General features: G+C 43.3%; 1 pseudogene across 1 annotated transcript; it reads left to right on the forward strand.

Moving 5' to 3' along the window:
* The first annotated feature begins 1,744 nt into the window (after positions 1–1,744).
* LOC146499231 (CCR4-NOT transcription complex subunit 2-like) lies at positions 1,745–12,842 on the forward strand (annotated as a pseudogene). Its single transcript, XR_014870235.1, has 14 exons — positions 1,745–1,876; positions 5,862–5,934; positions 6,061–6,199; positions 6,286–6,498; positions 6,723–6,799; positions 6,885–7,009; positions 7,379–7,509; positions 7,601–7,721; positions 8,380–8,536; positions 8,682–8,743; positions 10,494–10,543; positions 10,649–10,749; positions 11,172–11,316; positions 11,954–12,842. The product of XR_014870235.1 is annotated as a CCR4-NOT transcription complex subunit 2-like (transcript).
* The last annotated feature ends 9,479 nt before the right edge of the window (positions 12,843–22,321 follow it).

The raw sequence follows: 22,321 nt of genomic DNA on the forward strand, positions 1-22,321 counted from the left end.
CTGGTTGTTGATCAGTGATTTAGTGGTGGAGGCTTTTACTGTAAAAAACAGAAACGTCCAGCAGACTTCTTTCACTCTGAAAGTTAAAAGAACTAAGCGTCCAGAGGCCTGAAGATGTGTAGTCGGTTGATTTTCTGTAGTTGTTAAACAGTGGAAGCTTTCCTCTGTCTTTGTAATTAAAACGTATTCTGGGAAGTATGAGGAGCTGTGGTGGGTTACACACCTTTGTCAGTGTTTTAGTTTTGAGCCTTTTTGGTTTGGATGCTTTCACCCTAGGTTCATCTGTTAAAATGGGTCCAGCTTTGCAGGTTTGTTTGTGGTGACAGTCTTAATTCAGATCAGAGTCTACAGCTGCAACTGCTTCACTCGAGACTCAACAACTCAATTTTTATTAGTGGTTTAGTCAGTTTCTTCTTTCCCTGCTCTCACTGTGAATAAAATCAGGAACCATCAACGCTTAAACTTGTACTAGTCCTTTTCTGCAGTGCTTTAGCTGCCCTGAAATTTTCTGATCAAGTAAGATCACACCTCTGATATTTTGTTTATTCAAAACATTTTACATGCCACAGACAGTAAAACCTTTGTGTTTTGACCAGGTGTTTCCCCAGATTAGGTGTGTTTTTTGTCACATCTCCGTCTTTGTAACCTGATCTCGCTGTGCATGACTTTGAGAGGGGTGTGACCGAATGATATTACACTGTGCACTAGCACCTGTAATGTCACTTTCGGTGCATGCTGCTTAACCAGAACTTAGCATTTAGCCTAAAAGTGAGTTCACATCCTCATACAGAGTGAGACGGGAGAAGGAAATGGTATTAATCCAGTTTCTAATAACAGGTTACCCTGCCATAGATGCAGTAAAAGCCTCCCAAGCATCTGTGTCTTTTGAGCTTTCAGTTAAAGCAAATATTTAAAACCTGAAGAGAAATGCTGCTGATGTAGTAGCAGCTAAATGGCTCCAAACTGCTGATCAGGGATCAACTGATCTGTTTGGATCACACATCGGCCTCAGAAGCCTGGATCGGGTATCTCTCTCAGTTCAGCCTTATTCTCTGTTTACTTTGCTGCGAGGCAGCAGGTGAGCACAGCTATTACACACCTGCTGCACCAACATACTTTCTAAAAAGGTCTTACTTAAACACTTAAACTGTTGTCATGGCTGAAAACGGTCAGAGAAGCTGCTAAAACATGTTTTTAAGTTTGTATTTTTTTTTTCTCTGACAGTAACACGACATGTTGTTCACAGCATTAATATCGCCTCTCTGCACCACACTGAGTGAGGAGGTCCACCACAGTGCGACTCAGAGGAAAAACAGTAAACATCAGCTCACCAACATATTTATATTAAGGAAGCCTCACAGAGAGGAGTGTAGCTTATTGATTTGTCACTGCTGTCAGCACAACATACAGGGAAGATACTGAAACCTGATCCAGATGTTGGAGTTGGGATCAGGCTGAAAAACATTAAAATGTTCAATTATTTGTTTGTTTTTGGCAGAAAATGATAAGAAGTATCTTTAAAAACAAGCTTAAAACAATTACATAAAAATCTAGATGTAAGCGGTGCAGCTCAGCCTGTAAACCTGAGATTAAGCAGTGAGACTAAATATTATATTCCTGAATGAGACTCTGAGCACGCTCAGAAGCAGGTTTCTGGTTTCAGAGCATGAAATGTTCAATGACAGTGAATGACTTCTGTCCAGGTATGACTGGTCTGACTGTTTCCCGTCGCCTTGTTTCCCAGGTGACACGCGGCATGTTTGGTGCTAACCGGAAGAAGTTTATGGAGGGAGGGATAGAGAGTGACTACCCGGACGACTCCAGTCTCTACTACAGCCAGCAGTCCATGTTCCCTCCTCACCGTGCGGACAAAGACGTGAGTCCTGCACGTTCAGCAATCATTACGGTTTATAATTATTGTCAAAAACTGCATTTGAGGGTTTGGACATGCTCAGCCAGTCAAGAAACTTCAGAGGCGTTTTATGGGTCTTGCACATGTACATAAGGCAAAGTGCCCCATGGCATTACATTTCATTCACATGTGTGAAATTCAGTATCCTCATGTTAAAAAAAACATGCCCTAAATCCAGATGGAAGTACACAGTATTGAATATAAGATGATATCTTGGGGCCGTTTTTGTAATTTTTTCCAGGTGTTGTACTTCATGCACTAGAAAAAGAAGTATGTCTCAATTTTTCCAAATGATAAAGAAATATGCTGCAATAAATAAAAGAAATCCATCCATCCATCCATCTTCATCCGCTTTATCCGAGGCCGGGTCGCGGGGGCAGCAGCCTAAGCAAAGAGGCCCAGACCTCCCTCTCCCCAGCCACCTCCTCCAGCTTATCCGGGGGAACACCAAGGCGTTCCCAGGCCAGCTGAGAGATATAATCTCTCCAGCGTGTCCTGGGTCTGCCCCGGGGCCTCCTCCCGGTGGGACATGCCTGGGACATGCCTGGAACACCTCACCCAGGAGGCGCCCAGGGGGCATCCTTGTCAGATGCCCAAACCACCGCAGCTGGCTCCTTTCGATGTGGAGCAGCAGCTGCTCTACTCTGAGCCCCTCCCGGATGGCCGAACTTCTCACCCTATCTCTAAGGGAGAGGCCAGCCACCCTTCGGAGGAAGCTCATTTCCGCCGCTTGTATCCGCAATCTCGTTCTTTCGGTCACTACCCACAGCTCGTGGCCATAGGTGAGGGTAGGGACGTAGATCGACCGGTAAATTGAGAGCTTCGCTTTTACACTCAGCTCCCTCTTCACCACGACGGACCGGTGCAGCGTCTGCATTACTGCAGCTGCAGCCCCAATCCGTCTGTCGATCTCCGGCTCCCTTCTCCCATCACTCGCGAACAAGACCCCGAGATACTTGAACTCCTCCACTTGGGGCAGGAACTCATCCCCTACCCGGAGTGGGCACTCCACCCTTTTCCGGCTGAGAACCATGGCCTCAGATTTGGAGGTGCTGAACCTCATCCCCGCTGCTTCACACTCGGCTGCGAACCGCTCCAGTGTGAGCTGGAGGCCCTCACCCGATGAAGCCAACAGAACCACATCATCCGCAAAAATCAGAGATGAGATTCTGAGACCACCAAAGCGAAAGCCCTCCGCCACTTGGCTGCGCCTAGAAATCCTGTCCATAAAAATTATGAACAGAACCGGTGACAAAGGGCAGCCCTGGCGGAGCCCATCACCCACCGGGAACGAGTCCGACTTATTGCCGGCAATGCGAACCAAGCTCTTGCAACGGTTGTATAGGGATCGAATGGCCCGTAGCAATGGGCCAGACACCCCATACTCCCGCAACACCTCCCACAGGACACCCCGAGGGACACGGTCGAATGCCTTCTCCAAGTCCACAAAACACATGTAGACTGGTTGGGCAAACTCCCATGCACCCTCAAGTATCCTCGAGAGGATGAAGAGCTGGTCCAGTGTTCCGCGACCAGGACGAAAACCGCATTGTTCCTCCTGTATCCGAGGTTTGACTAGCGGACGAACTCTCCTTTCCAGCACCCTGGCATAGACTTTCCCAGGGAGGCTGAGAAGTGTGATCCCCCTGTAGTTGGAACACACCCTCCGGTCCCCCTTCTTAAAGATGGGGACCACCACCCCGGTCTGCCAGTCCACGGGTACTGCCCCTGATCTCCACGCAACATTGCAGAGGCGTGTCAACCAGGACAGCCCTACAACGTCCAGAGCCTTCAGGAACTCAGGGCGGACCTCGTCAACACCAGGGGCTCTGCCACCAAGGAGTTGTTTAACTGCCTCAGTGACCTCGCACCAGGAAATTGGCGGGTCATTCCCCTCATCCCCAGACTCTGCTTCCTCCTTGGAAGACGCGTCAGTGGGATTAAGGAGGTCCTCGATGTATTCCTTCCACCGCCTGACAATTTTCTCAGTCGACGTCAGCAGCGCTCCGCCAGCACTATACACAGTGCAGGTAGAGCACCGCTTTCCCCTCCTGAGACGCCTGACGGTTTGCCAGAATCTCTTCGAGGCAGTCCGAAAGGTCTTTTTCCATGGCCTCTCCGAACTCCTCCCACACCCGAGTTTTTGCTTCAGCCACTGCCCGAGCCGCATTCCGCTTGGCCTGTCGATACCCGTCGGCTGCCTCCGGAGTCCCACAGGCTAACCAAGCCCGATAGGACTCCTTCTTCAGCCTGGCGGCTCCCTTCACCTCTGGTGTCCACCATTTGGTTCGGGGATTACCACCATGGCAGGCACCAACCACCTTGCGCCGCAGCTCAATGCAGCAGCTTCGGCAATGGAGACGCTGAACATGGTCCATTCAGACTCAATGTCCCCCGCCTCCCTCGGAATGCTGTTGAAGCTCTGCCGGAGGTGTGTGTTGAAGATCTCGCGGACTGGGGCCTCTGCTAGTCGTTCCCAGCACACCCTCACTACGTGTTTAGGTGCACCAGGTCTGTCCAGAAGAAGGCTGGGTACTCCGAACTGCCACTCGGCGCATAAGCGCAGATGACAGTCAGGACACGTTCCCTGACCCTAAGGCGCAGGGAACAAACCCTCTCGTCCACCGGGAAAAACCCCAACGTACCGGCAGCAAGCCGAGGGGATTTTAGAATACCCACCCCAGCCCGCCGCCTCTCAACAGGGGCAACTCCAGACTGAGACAGAGTCCAGCCCCTCTCCAGGAGACTGGTTCCAGAGCCCAAGCCATGCGTAGAGGTGAGCCCGACTATATCTAGCCGGTACCTCTCAACCTCACGCACTAACTCAGGCTCCTTCCCCACCAGAGAGGTGACATTCCATGTCCCTATTGCCAGTCTTGGCAGCCGGGGGTCAGTCCGCCAGGGCCTCCGCTCCTGGCCGCCACCCGGCACACAATGCACCCGACCCCTATGGCGCCTCCTGCGGGTGTGGGCCTGCGGGAGGATGGGCCCATGTCTCCTCTCGGGCTGTGCCCGGCCGGGCCCCATGGACTAAGGCCCGGCCACCAGACGCTCGCCCTCGGGCACCCTCCCCGGGCCCTGGCTCCAGGGCGGGGCCCCGGTAACCCTATCCCGGGCAGGGTAAACTGTTCCCTCGATGTTCTTTTCATAAGGGTCTTCTGAATCGCTCTTTGTCTGGTCCCTCACCCAGGACCAATTTGCCATGGGAGACCCTACCAGGGGGCAAAAGCCCCCCAGACAACATAGCCCCTGGGATCCCTGGGACAAACAAACCCCTCCACCACGATAAGGTTGCGATTCACGGAGGAGAAATAAATATAAGAAATAAAAGAAATCTGTCAGCATAATTCTTATTAGGAAGAAAATGTGTAAAATTACAGAAAAATTTTTTTTCTTGTAGCTCATTGGCTAGACTGTCCAGAAAATGTCAGTTTTAAAATGTAATTTAAAAAAAATCTGGAATTTCTATACTTAGTAGTGAAAAAACAGAAACTTTCCAGTCCTTTAGTTGTTTATTTAATAATTAATTACTTTAATTTAGTATGAACGGCTGTTGGGGAGGCTTCTATCAGCAGGAAAAGCGCATTAAAGTACATTTAAAAGTGCAAACATTTAAGCCCTCCTTCACATTTTCCAAAGCCATTGAGTGGCCAGGCCAGGTTATGCCAGGCCAATCCTGCTCCCCGGGCCTATATTGATACCGCTGTCCAAGGGGGTGAGCTGAAGCAACTCGAGCAAAAACAAAGAAAACGAGTCTCTTGTAAAAACAGCAGACAAGCTCGTCTCCCTGTCATCTCTGCCCTCTTCTATTCATCCTCACTGCCCGGGGATGCAGCACAGAGCCCTTCACAGCTTACCTGAGTGGTTGACAGTAACAGAGCATGCTGCTGCAGCTGCTGTGTGTGTTTCCTGGTTTTGATCTGTGTGATTGTGTGTTTTTCCTCCTCAGATGCTGGCGTCTTCCTCTGCCTCCTCTACGGGTCAGCTGTCACAGCTCGGAGCCAGCCTGTACGGCCCGCAGAGTAAGACTGACAGTCACTGACCTGTTTCTGCTGAATAATGTCAACTCATTACTGTGATGTTATCTCAGAGAAAACGTGGGAGAGTCAACCTTGTTTTTCACGCTTGTCTGCTTGCTCTCTCTGTAGGTGCATTGGGGTTTCCCATGCGAGGCATGAACAGCAGTGCAGCTCCTCCATTGAGTCGCAGCGGGCTGAACCAGTCTGCCGGTCAGCTCTCCAGTACGCCCAATGCCGGCTCGATGCACACGCCCCCCTCACCCAGCAGGTACCCCTCACACTGTCTGCACTCATTATAAGAACTCTCTGTCAGTGTCTCTGCTTCTTCTTCAAACCACAAACTTCTTCCTGCAGGGGAATACTGCCCATGAGCAGCCGGAGTGTGCTCAATCACAACCAGCAGGTGGGGGGTCCAACGGGGCAGTCAGGTGGGATGGGAGGCGGAGAGCGTGGAGGTGGAGGAGGAGGAGGGAGGAGCGGCAGTATGGGGAGTCCCAGCCGGTCGTCACCCAGCATCATCGGGATGCCCAAACAGCAGCAAGCACGGCAGCCGTTTACCATCAACAGGTAACTCGCATCACTGCGGTCCAGATGTGACCTTTGACCTGTGTTGTTAGAAAAGAAGGTTTTCAGCAGCACATCTGGACCGTGTGATGCAGACGAGGGTTCAGGAATGTTTATGATTATTTATGATTTGAAAGAATAGAGAGGAAAAGCTCATAATGGCAAAAACCTGTATGAAATTTATGTAAAACCTGTGTTGTGTGTGTGTGTGTGTGTGTGTGTGTCAGTATGTCAGGGTTCGGGGTGAACAGGAATCCAGGCTTCATGAACAACTCGCTATCCAACAACATCTTCAATGGCACAGGTAACAGAGTGACATCAGAATTTTAAAAAAATCTGTCAGCTGTTACCCAACCTGCTGTAACGTGACCTCTCTGAACTCTTTTCAGACGGCAGTGAGAATGTGACGGGGTTGGACCTGTCAGATTCCCGGCATTAGCTGACAGGAGTCGGAGGGATGGAGGTTCGAATCCCACCCCACTGCACAACCCACTGACCGGTCGAGCTCCCTACGGTAAAGAAGGGACATTTATCTGTTTGTGCCCGTTTGTCTAATATAGAGTTGTTCTTTAATTCTACGCAGTGGTCTAGACTTTACAAAAGTCAAGCAGCCAATAAATGTAAAGAAAATCAACCATTTATGGAGCTGTTAGAATATTTGCTTTAACTTCAATTGAAGCACGTTGGGGGACTGATGAGAAATACGGAACGCTTATTTTAGTGGATCTTCTTCCTTGTTTTATAGTAACTGAATATTTCAAACCGTTGGTCAAACACAATAAATATTCAATAAAAACCTTTAAAAATCTTACATTTGGTGCTGATCAGTGTGTCTGTCTGTTGTGTGTTTTGTTAATGTCCTGCAATTGGTCACTTTCTCCAGTTGGCATGGTAACCAAGCCGTCCAGTGAGCAGTCGCAGGACTTCTCCATCCACAACGAAGATTTCCCAGCTCTCCCAGGGCCAAACTACCAAACAAAAGACCCCACCAGCACCAACGAAGACAGCAAAACGGTGACATCTCTGTCTCTCTCCGTCATCCGCTTTCTGCTTCTTTAACTTCCCAACTCATCCTCATGTGTCCCGTCTGTCTCCATCCAATCAGAATCTGAACTCATCGGGAAAGCAAGCCTCTAACTCAGATGGTCCAAAGTTCCCCGGCGATAAGAGCTCTGCACCGAGCAACAACAACCAGCAGAAGAAAGGGATTCAGGTGCTTCCTGACGGTGAGACAGTTCGAGCAGATAATCGCTCAAAAGCCAGACAGCAGCTGATCTTTGTTTCTGAATGTTAACCCTGAAAATGTTTAGTCATCTTTTTGAGAATTTAAAGAGAAAGGAAATGAATGGGACATAAGAGCTTTATTAGTTTATCACAGACTCGAGATAAAATAAGAAAAGCTTAATTTGTCCTTACTGTAGGGAAATACTTTTGATTCAGCAGCTGAAACTATAATGGAACAAATGCAGTTTTATGTTGCTATGAAAGGGTTTAATAGGTTTCTGAATACCCAGCTGTGACGTGTTTAACCAAATTAAAAAAGGCCGGAACTGAAAATCGTTAATGTGAATTTAATCTGTGTATTAAAAGAACCTCCGAACACTTTCATCCTCCTTATTTCTCCTCCATCCTCACCATCCCCAGTCTGTCACAGCAGATAGCTTCCCCACCCTCAGCCTGATGCTGCAGGTGGACTTCGTCTTAAAAGGGAGCTCTTCCTTTGCAGTGTTTTTTTGTTTTGCTTTTGTTTGTCTCATTTAATTAACTCAAAACCATTAGACGGAGATTTTCTCATCTTTGAGTGAGTTTGGGTAAAAAAAAAAAAAAAACAAGCAGGAGAAATTTTAAGCTAATCCGCAATCCTCTGTTGTCTTTGTGTCCCAGGGCGAGTGACCAATATCCCTGGTGGCATGGTAACAGACCAGTTTGGAATGATTGGCCTGCTGACGTTCATCCGGGCAGCAGAGACCGACCCCGGCATGGTCCACCTGGCGCTGGGCTCAGACCTCACCACACTTGGCCTCAACCTCAACTCGCCTGAGTACGAGTCGCACATGCAAACGCGATTTATAGTTGGAGACAAGCGGCGTCTTTAAAGTTTGTTTTTTTGAATGGCCGCAGCAGCAGCTGAATGACCTGTCACTGTTCTCACACTCAGACCCTGTCTCTCTCCCTCTCTCTGTCAGGAATCTCTATCCTAAGTTTGCGTCTCCGTGGGCATCGGCTCCATGTCGACCGCAGGATATAGGTGAGTTTAACACCAACCTGGAAGTAGTGACTGAGGCTACGTCCACACTAAATGCGTTTTCGTTTTCTCCCCGTTTTGGCCTCCCGTCCATATTGAGACCGCGTTTTTCGCTCAAGGAAAACGCAGTGTTTTAAAAACGCTCTCGAAAACGCAGAGATTTGAAAACGGTGCTTTCGCACTGCAGTGTGGACAGCGAAAACAGTGACACATTTTAGTCATGGGATGCAGTCAAGTGACCAGTTAAACTAAGATAGCGGAGGGCATTATACAGCAGTTGTTTTGTTTGCTCTCAATTTAAAGATAATTAAAGATTAAAATTAATCAATTAAAGATTAATATCAGTTTGTACATGCTTCAGATAACTTTCTTCAAATTCTTAATTCTCAATTGCTTTTGCAACTTTGTACTTTTTTGTTACTCGCAGCAACAACTCCACCTCATTGTTAGTCCATTTAAAAAACTCAGTGATTTTCCTCAACATTTTTGCCGCGACATTTCAAAGAGCCGGAAAAGTAAATAAGCGGCCAGACGCATGCACAGTACTGGAACATAAGAGTTTTCTGCCGTTTCAATATGGACGCTGTCCATATTTGAACTCTATGAAAACGACTGAAAGCGATAGTGTGGACGCAGAGCGTTTTCAGACAAAACCGCCATTTTCAAATCTATCCGGGCTAGTGTGGGTGTAGCCTGAGACCTTGAAGTCAGCATGAAAGTGTTCATTTTCTCACCGACCTGTAGAAGAGCCATTTGCTCACCATTAGAAACGATACTTTGTGAAAAAATGTGAAGGCTGATGTTAAGTTTACTCTGACTTCACAGAGGTGCTGGAACCTTTACAGGCTCAGAAACTCTGAGCGTCTGACTCTTTTTGGGACTTCGCAGGCATTTCTGTTAGTGTCAGTGCAGCAGCAAAGTGACAAATCAGCCTGCAGAGTGAATTAAAATAGACAAGCAAAATTGACCTGATATGTTAACAACATCAGTGTATTGATGTGGTCGCACGTAAGAAACCAGCTTCATCCAAAACCTGCTCACTCCAAACAGCCAGCAGGGCGAGGAGGAGTCCTCTCGATTTCTGGACGCATTTTCACGGCTTTCCCTGAAGTCTGACTGTTAGCCCTCACTGAGTTAGAGCTTTTTCTTTGACAGTGAAGAACCGCTTGGCTCCAGCCGCCCCCAGACAGCATCGATGAGCTCTTCCATTCTGATTGCTTTTTGGTTTTCACGCTGTGCAGTGAAGCTAATTTTCACCAAAGTTGGAAATTTTAACTCTTGAACACAGATTCTTCTTCAGGGTTTTTGCTGTATGTTAAAAGTTTTGGTGGCCAACAGAGGACAATCATCATGGCTGATTCAAACAGTTTTTAAACGATTTTAATTCTTAATTCTGTTTTATTTTAAAAAGTCTTTGCTTTTAATGCGTGTTTGCCAAACTCGTTTATATATATTTATAAGGACTCGTTGAGTCCTTCATCAGCAGGAAATTTAAATCTGGAGTTTTTCTGCCTCCATGTGGTCTGAACGAGTTAATGCATCATGATTTTTGTTTTCCAATCAGTTTTTTATAATGTCAGACTGAATTTACTGAAGTTTAAATTTATTTAATTTTAGTAGCTTAAATAACATCAAAATGCTCTACGCCTGTTCATTGCATTAATTACATGCAGACCAGTTGTGCAGTTTTTCTAATGAAGCTTTTAATTTTGTCCTGTTTGTTGATTTTATCTTTTCTTTTCTTTTCCTGCAGACTTCCACGTCCCCTCAGAGTATTTAACCAACATCCACATAAGGGACAAGGTACCTCCTTCACAAGACACCCCAAAGGTCCTTTACATGATTGTTATGAGACTGATCTCCTGAAAAGTGTGTCCGTATTAATCTGTCTCTCTCTCTCATGTGCAGTTAGCAGCTATCAAGTTGTCTCGGTATGGTGAAGATCTGCTGTTTTATCTCTACTATATGAACGGAGGAGACCTCCTACAACTGCTGGCTGCTGTAGAACTGTAAGAGCCACCGGTCATTACTGCACCCTAATCACACTAAGTCAGTCACCACGTGGGTGGAAACTAAATAACTTAAAGATAAAAGTAAGATTTCATAGTTTCCTGTTGTGCTGGCGTTCAGTGCAATCAGTTTTTTAAAGAAATCCGCTCACCAGCTTCTTGTCATCACCAACAAACTCTCCACTTTTCCATACTGATCTAAAATGCATCCTTCCATATTAAGATAAGTCTGCAAATGTTTTTTTTAATGATTGAATCTATTTTTCAGAAGCTTCTCATCTTTTTTAAATGTTTTAATCTTCATTACAAATAAAGATTAAAGCATCCAAAAGAACCCCAGGCTGTCTGAAATGTCTCTCTGCGTTTATGATGGTGTACGAGCTGTTTAAAGCGATCATTTCCACGTGTGTGTACGTGTCCAGGTTTAACAGGGACTGGAGGTATCATAAAGAGGAGCGGGTTTGGATCACTCGAGCTCCGGGGATGGAGCCCACACTGAAGACCAACGCCTATGAGAGAGGGACCTACTACTTCTTCGACTGCCTCAACTGGAGGAAGGTGGCCAAGGTGAACGAACACACGCGTGCGCACACACATGCACACACACACACACACACACACTTTAAATCAGCACCAGGATGTGTTGCCTACATTTGATCAGGTTGACAGTTCTCAGATCTTGATTTCATGAAACTGGTCCGAGTGTTTGAACACTCAGTACCCAAGACTGCATTCGTACAGCTGTGTGGTGGTAAGGGCAGCTCCTTCTGCTGCTATCCCTGTCTCAGCCTCTAAAAGAGCTCCTCAGGTGAAAAACTAAGTGAAGAAGAAGGTTCTACTACTTTTTTCCCCTTCAAGAGAGAAAGAACATATAGAGATCTGATGAACCGATCATTACTGAAGTATTTTTGAGACTTCATCTCTGGGAGGAATGTTTGATGTTTGTCCTGGATCTGTAGATCTGCTTGAAATGAGGTTCAGAACTTCTGTTTGATTTTATTGAAGAAGTCTACATTTGAGAAAAATTATATTCTGGAAAAAAAAGCTAACTGTTTTAATAGTAAAATGTGATTGGATCAAATAAAAATATGCATTTGTATCCCATTAAATGCAAAGCTAAAGTTTCATTTTGAAAGTAAACACAGAATATGATGAACGCTGTGTACAGTCGATGACAATTTACCACTTTCCTCCTCGTTTTCAGGAATTTCATCTGGAATATGACAAACTAGAAGAGCGACCTCACGTTCCCTCCACCTTCAACTACAATCCTGCCCAGCAGGCCTTCTGATTGGCTGTCTCTCCTACTGCCTGCCTGCCATTGGCCCTCCTGACCCCATTAGGTTTTTCCACCGGCACACACTGAACGGGGAGGACATCCTGGCTCCTGTCCTCCTCTCTGAACAGACTTCATCCTTTTATTTTTTTTCAGATTTTTGTTCCTTCTTTACCTCATCATCGTTATTTTCTTCTTTTTTTTTTAAATTTCCCACTTCTTCATCAGTTTGATTTGGCTGGTCTGTGAAGTGGACCACAGACTCGATACACAGACACAAGCACTGCAAAGTGTCCATCTGATTGAGTGACTCATGTTTCTGCTCAGTCTTAAGAATCGACTATTTTTGTCTCCAGAAGCTTTTAAGAGAAACCAGATTTTAACACAGGAAGTGATCACCTTTCAGGATGGATAATTATTTCCCACTGTGTCGCACCTCTCTGAAACCTGGCGATATCTTTAACCCACTCTCTTTTATCAGGTTTATCCCCCAGCATTACAAACCAGAGCACATCATCAGACAGTCAGGAGGACATGCAATGTACATTGTAGCACTATTTCATAATAAAAGAGGAAAAAATATCCTTTTTTTTTCCCTTTGGTTCCTTTGTGTTATAAAGCGGGTTTAATTTAAAGAGACAGGTGAGAGTGCAGCAGGTAATTTCATACTGCAGGGAGGTCTTTCACAGGTGGACACGTTCCCTTTATACCTCGAGGAAAAGCAGGAAATCTCTCTTCTTTTTTTTTAAATAAGTCTTTTATACATATTTCACCATCTGCAGTTTTTTTCTCCTGAGGTGGCAGCCTATTTAAAAATTACGTTACGACATTACGTTTTTGGGGTTTTTTTTGTCATTTGAAAGACAGAAATCTGAGGTGGCATTTAAGAAAACAGATTTGTCTTTCTGGATGATAATGGTGTTAAATTGGAAATCTGGTGAATGCCATTTCAGATTTATCTACTACAAATCTGCACGTTTTACTCAAGTCTGAAATTGTTTTTTTTGTTCTCCATCTTTTTCAAGATGGAGAAAAAAGAAAATAGTTTCTTTTTCTTTTTTTAGATTTTCCTCCTTTGTGTCAGATCATATGTTAGTCCATGCAGAAGTCAGCTTTAGTTTGGTGAAATACTGAAACTTGCCATATAAGAACAGTTACAACAAAAATAATTTTGAGTTTTGCTGCCTCATAATCGGCCCTTGGGGGTTCACACCATAGTAAACATGGCTGTTCGGTAAAGCAAAGGGACTCAGTTTGTCTTGCTTTATTTGAATAGAAATCAGCGCACTTTTCTCAAGTTCTCGTTGATTAGATAATCAGAAAATGTCTGTTATGTTTAAGTAAATAAAACCCCAAATCAGATTCTCCTGGCTCTGGCTAAAACCTGATCAGGAGGCACCAATCACTACCCTGACCTTACAGCTATAAAGACGTTGGGATGATTGGTGATGCTAATGTTGTCTGTCATTCTCTGTTAGCCTGTTCAGGGTTTAATCTCCCAGCTTAACCCACTGTCAGTTTATCCTGAGGATAAGTGGCCATAATATTTAATAGGATGGATTTATAGTTGGATAGCTGCACCTATTTCTACTCCTGCGATCTGTTTGATATTTTAATTGTTATTCTTGCAAGGCTTCTGCCTGGAGATCAAAAACTCAAACTCTGCTGCCTGTATCTGCTTTTAAAGATTACAGTTACTTGCTGCACTGAAAGCCCCCCACAGTGAGTCGCACAGTTTCCCACCGAGTGGAGGTCTGTACTGAAAGGCAGAACCTGGGGTTTAGTGAGGTAGCTTCAGGTTTAACCCCAGGTGCTCCATCAGCACATGTAGAAAGCTGCTTTTCTGCTGCTGCTTTTCACCTATTTTATGTTAATTTTTGTTAACACTGCTCTCTGCTTCTCAAACTTCCTATTTCTTCACCTTTAACATTATTTTCTTTTTTTTTCCTCTTTTGTCCCAACTCTGTTTTCTGCCCGGTAACAGTCAAACCAATTGGATCCTCATGATACCACCACCACCTTGCTTGTAAGCTACAGCCAGGAGATAATTAGCATCATTAGCAAAAACACTGGAAGCGGACACTGGCAGCCCGGCTCTCATGGGTCTGTTTAGTTTAATCTGCTACATACACGTTGTTGTGTTGGGACCAGTTAAAACTATACTCCAAGGAAATTCTGATTTTTACACTTTTTAAAGCTGCTTAAACAAACATACCATCCTAATCGTGAGGTGCTTTTCTTGTGGGCAGACCTAAGCTACCTGTTAAAGCCCATTCAATCTTTATGCTAAGCTAATTAGCTCATAGCTGTAGCTTGAGAAAGTTTCAAAAATCCAACTTTTAAAGTTTTTTTTTAATTAAAAAAAATCATCCCAAATTTTTTTTATTTTAAGGCTTTGAATTTTTCAATATCTTTAACTGCCAGGAGGCACCAGTGTCCAGTTATGTATATGTATTCTAAATATGTATACATAAAAGTGAGGCAGTATTTTTATGGAAAACAAAAAGGGGTAAAAACGGAAAAGAAACCCCTCCCTCTTCAGCTGGCCGTCACTTAACGATGCAATACTCCACTTCCTGTCATGGAGATGGTTTCCAGGGGACCACGCCCGACTCCGCCCACCTACTAGCAACAACAATCACTGGGGGAGGGGAGGGGCCAGCTAGTTCGCACTGCAGCAGCAAAGCCAAGGACACGCCCACAGACCTGTGTGACCTGTCTGAGGAGTTTTGATTGGAGGATGAGGACTGAGGCACTTGGCCGTTGGCTGTTTTATTAAATATGGCAGCTAGTGTTTTAATAGAAAAAGAATAAAATAAATATTCTGGTAATGAAACTGAAACATGACTCCTGGGTGTTTATTTGTGTTTGTGTCAATCTTCGAGGAGCCAAACCTCCAGTCAGGTCCATAATTATTCTGTAGAAGTATTAATAGTTTGTGTGAAGATGGCTTTAATTCGTAAACAGTTAACGCAGCATTTTTATGAAACCCTCTGATTAAAGCTGAACATCAGAGCTTTCATTTGTCAGTTCAAATACTTCTGGTCATGGCTGTAGTTTAAAGTGAGTGAGGTTTGTTTATTTGTGGAAACCATTCAAGTCAGTCTCACTGGGTCTGTCTCATCTGTTTGAACCCTCGTCTTTATATTAATTTGTCCTGAAAGCTTACTGCTCAATATTTGTGTTTAACAGTCAGTTTATTGCAGCTTCATTATCTGCTTAAGATCAACAATGAGACTAATTTCAACTCCACGTTTAATTTGATTCAACTCGACTATGGAGCCAATAATTAAAATAAACTGTGATTTTATTCAAATTTCAGCCTCACTGGACTCAAATGGATCCAAACAGCAAGCAACGTTTTCCTCCACTGAGAACCCGGTTGTAAATATCGTATAAAGATCAGGCTCAGTTTGAACCATTTTCTCAGACTCACAATCAGTAAACAGGTTAGGAAAGTTTCCTCGTGGTTTACTGAAGGACCTTTGGACCATGATATTCTGCTTGGCTTTAACAGCTGCAAGTAAATGTGAAATGGCGTGCTATGAATGCTCAATCACCTGTCCTAGAGGTGTAACTTGCAAAATTAATATAAAAATTGTTTTTTCTGCTGTTTCAGGGTTTGTCCAGCAGAGGGAGCCACATGTCAAAGGTAAACGGTAGGAGGCTGCTCTTCACGTGTGAGGTTCAATAAATCAATTAATCTATAAATTATCAATAAATATAACTAAAGTCAGTCATCGAGTACTTCCACAGAGTTAAAGGGTTCACGTTAAATAATTTAAAGCTTTTTTCACCTAATCAGTGAAGTGACTTTTCATTGACTGTGGGAGATTTAAAAAAACAGTTTAATGGAGACATAAACCTGCAGGAAGAAGACAGGTTTATATCCCAGAGGCAAATACACAGACTGTAAATGAGTAAAGGAAAATGAGGGGCATAAAGTCTGAACAGGAAAAGTGGATTGTACTGCAGCGGTAGATTAAAACTGCAGTGTAACAAACCAATGAGGATAAAGAGAAAATTTGAGGTGAACACTGAAAACAAATTACCTCAGATATTTAATCCAAATCGCTGAGTGTTAGAGAAATGATCATGATGATGAAGAGATCTTCAATCTCTGTGATCAATAGTTTTGCTTGGAAAATTGGAATTTCAGTCTCAATTTAAACATTTAAACTTTTCTTTTAAACATTTCTCTCTGTGCTCTAATAAAAAGGTGAACCTCTGCTGCTTCTTCTCCTTGTGTTAAATATGTTTTCATATTTTTATGCAACTGCCCTCTAAACACAGTTATGTAACCGAGCAACAAACTAATCTAAAGTGAAACAAAGAGTGTGAGAGCGAGTGGGTGAATGTGAGAAGTTAAAACTTCACTTTATTTGTTAATTAGCTCGTTTCTTTTTATTAAAGCCAGGAAAAAAATTCCATCACACAGTTTCCTTAAAGAGTCTCACAACATTAACCGAGAACGACGTCGTGACTCCACGTTTGCTGCCTCAAACAAATCTAAACTACACTAACCTGTTTGGAAGCAGTAGAAACATTAATGAGAGTCACGTTCCCAAGGTGAGAGCTGGGATTATTTGTCCTGTTACTGTGAAATAATCTGCCGTGCATGGAGGGAAACTCACTCCATTTTGCTGGTTTCATTAAGTCTGCAAACAACCAGCCATTTACTCTCATTTTTAATATTCAGTCTTGAGTTTTAGGCCATGCTGGGAATGACAGATGTAGATTATTGACACCTTAAATCTGAAATGTTTGTCCCAAATAGACTTTTTACATCATTTGTCTACAGAAAGCACTCAGATAGATCACAATAAACTTTATTAGACTTTCTCTAGCACAGTGAGGCAAAATAACCCATCCCATTACAGTTCTACTAAAAATCAGGTAAAACTTTATTTATACAGCACATTTCATTCCACCACAGAGACTCTGACATAACACGATGCAGATAATATAAAACTTAACAGACGTAAGTGAATCAGTGGAGTCATTAAAAACTGAAGTAAAAACACATAAATCCAGCAAAGAAATTCAAGTTTAAGAAGCTGCTTATTAAAACCAGTGAAAAATTAAGTTAAACAGAAACAATTCTATTTAATTCATTGCTGCATAGTTTCATAATTCCCACCAATAGAACTAAGTCAGAAACAAATAAAGGGTCCCAAAATAGAGCCCTTTAGTCATGAATAAAGAATATAAATATTTGGTTCTTTAATTACAATAAACGAGAAGTCACAAATGCATTTGTCTGAGGTGTTATTGTGATATACATGAACTTAAAAATCAAAGAAGTGCAAGGAAATAATAAAATACATTTTATTTATTTAATCTTATTCATTTAGTCCCAGAGAGTGGTTGCTAAGGGAAAACATGCATTCCCTAAGTGTTTGGCGAGTGGTTGCTGGGTGTAGCAAAGAACTCACTGTGATTGGTTAATAGCAGGTTGCTGCGGTCGCCTGTAGTTTGCATGGAAGACGTCACCTTGCCTACAAATTTTAGCAGAACCAGAGACCACTCACCGCCAAAGTAAAAGCTGCACCTTTTGAAACATGCTGGTTGTGATGGTACGACGTTTACTTTGAAGGTGATCATTGTCTGATTCTGGTTTGTGAGTTTCAGCAGGGTCGGCATCTTCCATGCAAACTACAGGCAATCTCAGCAAGCTGCTATCAATTTTAGGTGATTTTTGATTGTTTTTAGAACTTTGTGCTTAACGATTTACATCATTTCTTCCTTCCTTTACCAGCAGTCCATATAATGATCACAATCAGTCACCTTTGCATTATTGCTGTTTAAATCCACTTTGCACACAGAGCATACATTTGAGCTCTGGCTACAGTTTCCAGGAGAAGAAACTCATCAGACTGAAATGAAATGTAATACGTGACAGATTTTCAGATGAATATTTCTGATGTGGCGTTTCTAGCAGCAGAAGGCCGTCTGTCGCTATGTGGTGCAGTGATGTGTTAACGCTGCCTGAAACCTGCAGACTGAGACCGGACTCTCTCCCGATGCTGTCGGAGGCCTCTGTCGCTCCGTGATGAGGGATGTTACTGTGTTGATGGAAGGATTTTCAGCCAAATGTTGCCTCTGCAGCGGCTGCGCTGCTGCTGTATTATTTCAGGACAGCCGGAGCAAATGCTCTGCAGCCTAATCGCATCATCTGAATGCTGATTTCAGTCACAGGATGGCCCTGTTTTCTTTCTTTCTTTTTTTTTATCCATTTTTATTTGTTTTATTTCATGAAAGTCTAAATCCCATCCACAGAGGATGCCAACTGTTGCTCCCGGCTGCCAAAAGTGAAATGCTGCCTCACTTTCCTTTGCTCATGCATGCAAATTGAGTGTAAACCTCAAACTTGTTGAAGCTGTCGGGAGTTCCTCTCCAGTGGCTGCTTTCTCCTGCTGCTGCTGGATCTGCAGAGACAAGCGGCCCCAGTTCCTCTTCACTGATGTCCGTTATTATTTGTAATCTTTTGATCCGCAGAGATGATAATAATCCTGCCCAATGCCTCTCTCTGATTACCAGTGCATAATGCTGAGCCTTTATTCTGGAGCCTTTCAGCTCTTGGCGTTTATGCAACAGGCCAAAGCAGAGAGAGAAAACCGCACACCCACTGCAGATTGAAGGATATCATTATTTAAAAGGTGATATTTTTACTCTGCAGCTGCAGGAAGCTGCTCTTCTTTCACTGCTTCCAGCAACAAAATCCTTCCAGTGTTTAGTCTTTTCTGACCCACTCAGCTTTTCACTGGCTAAAAATATTTTAAAGACCTGACTGATCACTTCTCTTGGCCTCAGCTTAGACCGCTAAAAGTGACTACATTTAAACAGCTGGAGATTAGGATTCAATCTTAATATCTTCAGCAGAAATTTAAAGTTTGATCTCTGAAAAGCACTAGTCATCTGCAGGTTTTTATCAAGCCGCAAGAAACAGTTTTCAAGTATTTTGGGTTTATCTTAAGAGAAGGATTAATCCACATTGGGTGCTCTGGTTTTTGTGGCAGTTACTGTATTTGTGATATCAAACATGGATGTCTTTTTTTCTCACTGAACAGTAAATCCAGTGAGGCGCTGCCTAAAGGAGTGCCCAGTAGGGGGCGACTCCTCACCTAACCTCTGACCTCAGCAAACACTGACTGCTGCTGGTTTTTTGGACCTGTTAGAGTCAAAGAGGCAATGAAGCAGAGGAGGGTTTAGAGATTGAATTTGCATTTCTTTGTGTCCCCTTAGATCTAATTCTAGACATTTTAAGTGTTTCTATGTTCATTTCGTGTCTTTTCAGGATTGTTTTCTGCATATTTTTGGTCATTTTTCTTAATTTTATTCAATCTGCTTGCAGTTGTTCTTTTAATATGGTGGTCATTTGGTTGTTTTATGTTTATTTAAGTTTTAAAACATTTCTTTTCACCTTGGTGAATTTGCAGTCATTTCACATCAGGTCTTGGTTCCTTTGTGCCTCTCCAGGATTGATTTTGTGTCTTTGGTGAAGACTGAGGTTTTGTACCTCAAGTGGTAAATTCTGGACCAATGCTTATGGTGAAAAACAATTCAGCTGATTGCTGAGGGTAACATTTGTTCAATTTATTTTATTTCGTGCCAGAAAAACTAAGAAACCTTTATTGTAAAAAGTGACAGACTGGTTTTTAATTCTTTAAGACATGGATCACACCGGCTTTGCACATTTATCCAGCACAAAATTACTGCAGCTGATTGAATAAATATGAGACTGATCAATCATCGAATACTGGGCGGCGTTGAGCTGGTGCACTGAGGACTCTCTAAAGGCCTGGTCACTGACGATATGAAGAGCTGGTTTGGGAGCCTACAGCTGACATGTGTCATATGTTCAAACATTACCGCAGTTATTGTTTGACAGCTTTAGAAACCAACTGGTGAACAAAGTGGAGAATTTACAGCTGTCAGTTTGTTGAGGAGCAAAAAAACTGCATGCTCACTGACTAAAGAATTGTCAATTACAAGTCCTCAGAAAAATGCATTACCCCCAAAACTGTGTTTTTATTCAGCATGACCCCAAAATCAGTGACTGAGCCGTGAACTCGTCAAGGAAGTGGTTCCCTGGCCTAACCCCTGGGTTCAATAGAAAAAAAGCAGATTTAGCTCCACCCCCTTTAAGACACTTTTCTTCTGATTGGCAGTCTACTACAGCCAGGGTGTAACAAGCAGGTGGGTGTACCTGAGATGACCATATAAGGAGATAACCCCCTCTGTGACATCACAGATCCAAGAGTAAAAAAAAAAAAACAGTATTTCTGAGCAGTCTGAGCTTTTGGCTCACAGGGATTTCTATTCATACACCAACCTGATCTGTGTTTACAGTGAACATCCACCTTTAGTACAGGAAACATATGACAGGAAAATAAAGAAAGTTGCTTTGTGAGCGCCTCAGTGACAGCAGTCAGATATTTACGGCTCTAGCCGACATTTTAATCTTCTAATTTAATTTACTGTTGAATTTGTCTAGAATATGTAAAAAGCTTTATTCCTAACCCCACAGCCCCAAGCGACATCATCAGTGTCCTTGGGTTTGCTTGTACTTCATTAGAAAAAATAAAGCATCTTTGAAGCAGGTAGTGTTTAAGCTTTGGTTTCCTGTTGGTAAATGTGATTTATCTGCTGTCATTAGCGTGATCTGAAGACTGATTAAGTCTTTTTTCGCTGTAGTCAAATGTTTGAGCTGAGGCTCCTTCACCCACTGGGACAAAATTCAAAACAGCTTCTGCATAAAAACCCAACAGAGTATTTGAAGGGGGTGACTCTGTGTCAACGGGTGCCTTTTTTTCACTCTCCGGGCTCCTCATTCTGGCTGAGAGAGAGGGAAATCAATAGATCTCAGTCGGCTCATTGATCGTTTGGTCTTCGGAGACTACTGTGGTTGGCTGTTTTGGTCTTTAACAACAATCAACCTCTGCTCGTCCACACAAGCAGGAGAGATGAGTGTGGCGTAGACAGACTATGTCATCACAGCAACACTAATGAAGTTCTGACAGTTTAAAAGCACACAAACACCCAAGGATACCATCTTTTAATGCCAGGAACACAATGATGATAAACGCTGTGATGACTGGTTACCCACAGACTCTTCTTCCTATTTTTCATCCCTGAAGGCAAAACTGGTTTTACTGTTAGTATCTTTAAATGTTTTTTAGACAGAAATAGGAAAAAGGCTTGGTTCCTTGCATACAAAAAATCCATTATAACCTTTCAGCATGTAGTAATTTATCTAATCAGAGCTCTTTACTGAGCAGGTCAGAGAGAAGAAGTCCAGATAGAAGCATGTGGTTCCAACATGAACGAGAACAACAACCTAAAAATGTTAATCTGTCGCGTAAAAGTAAGAGGCAAAACCTGCAGTTCCTCTAGCATCCACTAGAGACCACTAGAGAAAATGTTACAACTTCACAGCAGAGATAAATAGCGTGACGTAACTTACCTGTTTGAGTTGTATTAAGGCTTAAAGTTTGCGTTATTAGTGGTGTGGCCTCTTTGACTGACACGTGGACAGAGTCTCTGAGCTGGACCTCTAAGCTGTGTTTGTGCTGTTGGAGCATTTTTAATGACATTATTTGACCAATAATATGGCTGCTGTGAGGTTACTGTGCTAACAGACTGTCCAAGACGTCCGTGAGTGAAATGCTGGGATTTTATTTGGATGTTACTGAGCACCGTGTAATTAATAACCAAATTATCTTGGATTAGCTTATAACTCAACCCTCTTTCTCTATTTAAAAGGTTATGAAGGGTAAAACTATCCACAAAGGCCAAAATTCATGTTTATTTGTATGGCAAAGACATTTTAACAAGCGAGTCTGTAGCCAGCTTCTAGTGGGCATCACAGGAAATGCAGTGTTCTGTTTTGAGGTTTTGGTTTTGTTCAGTCACAACCAAAAAAACTTTCCTATGAAGTGAAATGTGGAAATCGTGTCATACTTTTACGTTTTACATGTTAGCAGAGCAACAACGGCATGAAGGTCTGCCATGGGCATAAAATCCAGTTGTTTCAGCCTGAGTCATAGTGGTGAACCGACCAAACGAGTGTTTATTAAGCTCGCCTCAGCCACTCAAAGCCATAACTAGTGAAACTAACTGGAAACACTAACTCCATCTCTGAATACGCAGTTATATCAGCTGAATCCTCACATCTGTCTCACCATCTGTGGGATGTTTTCAATTACTGCATTTCTAAATCCAGACTGTCGATGCTCCACTACTTCTGAGAGAGACAGGTATTTGAGATAGATATAAGTCCGGTATTAGTTCCTG

Source organism: Neolamprologus multifasciatus, chromosome 17 (assembly GCF_963576455.1).
Source record: "Neolamprologus multifasciatus chromosome 17, fNeoMul1.2, whole genome shotgun sequence".
Taxonomy (NCBI): domain Eukaryota; kingdom Metazoa; phylum Chordata; class Actinopteri; order Cichliformes; family Cichlidae; genus Neolamprologus; species Neolamprologus multifasciatus.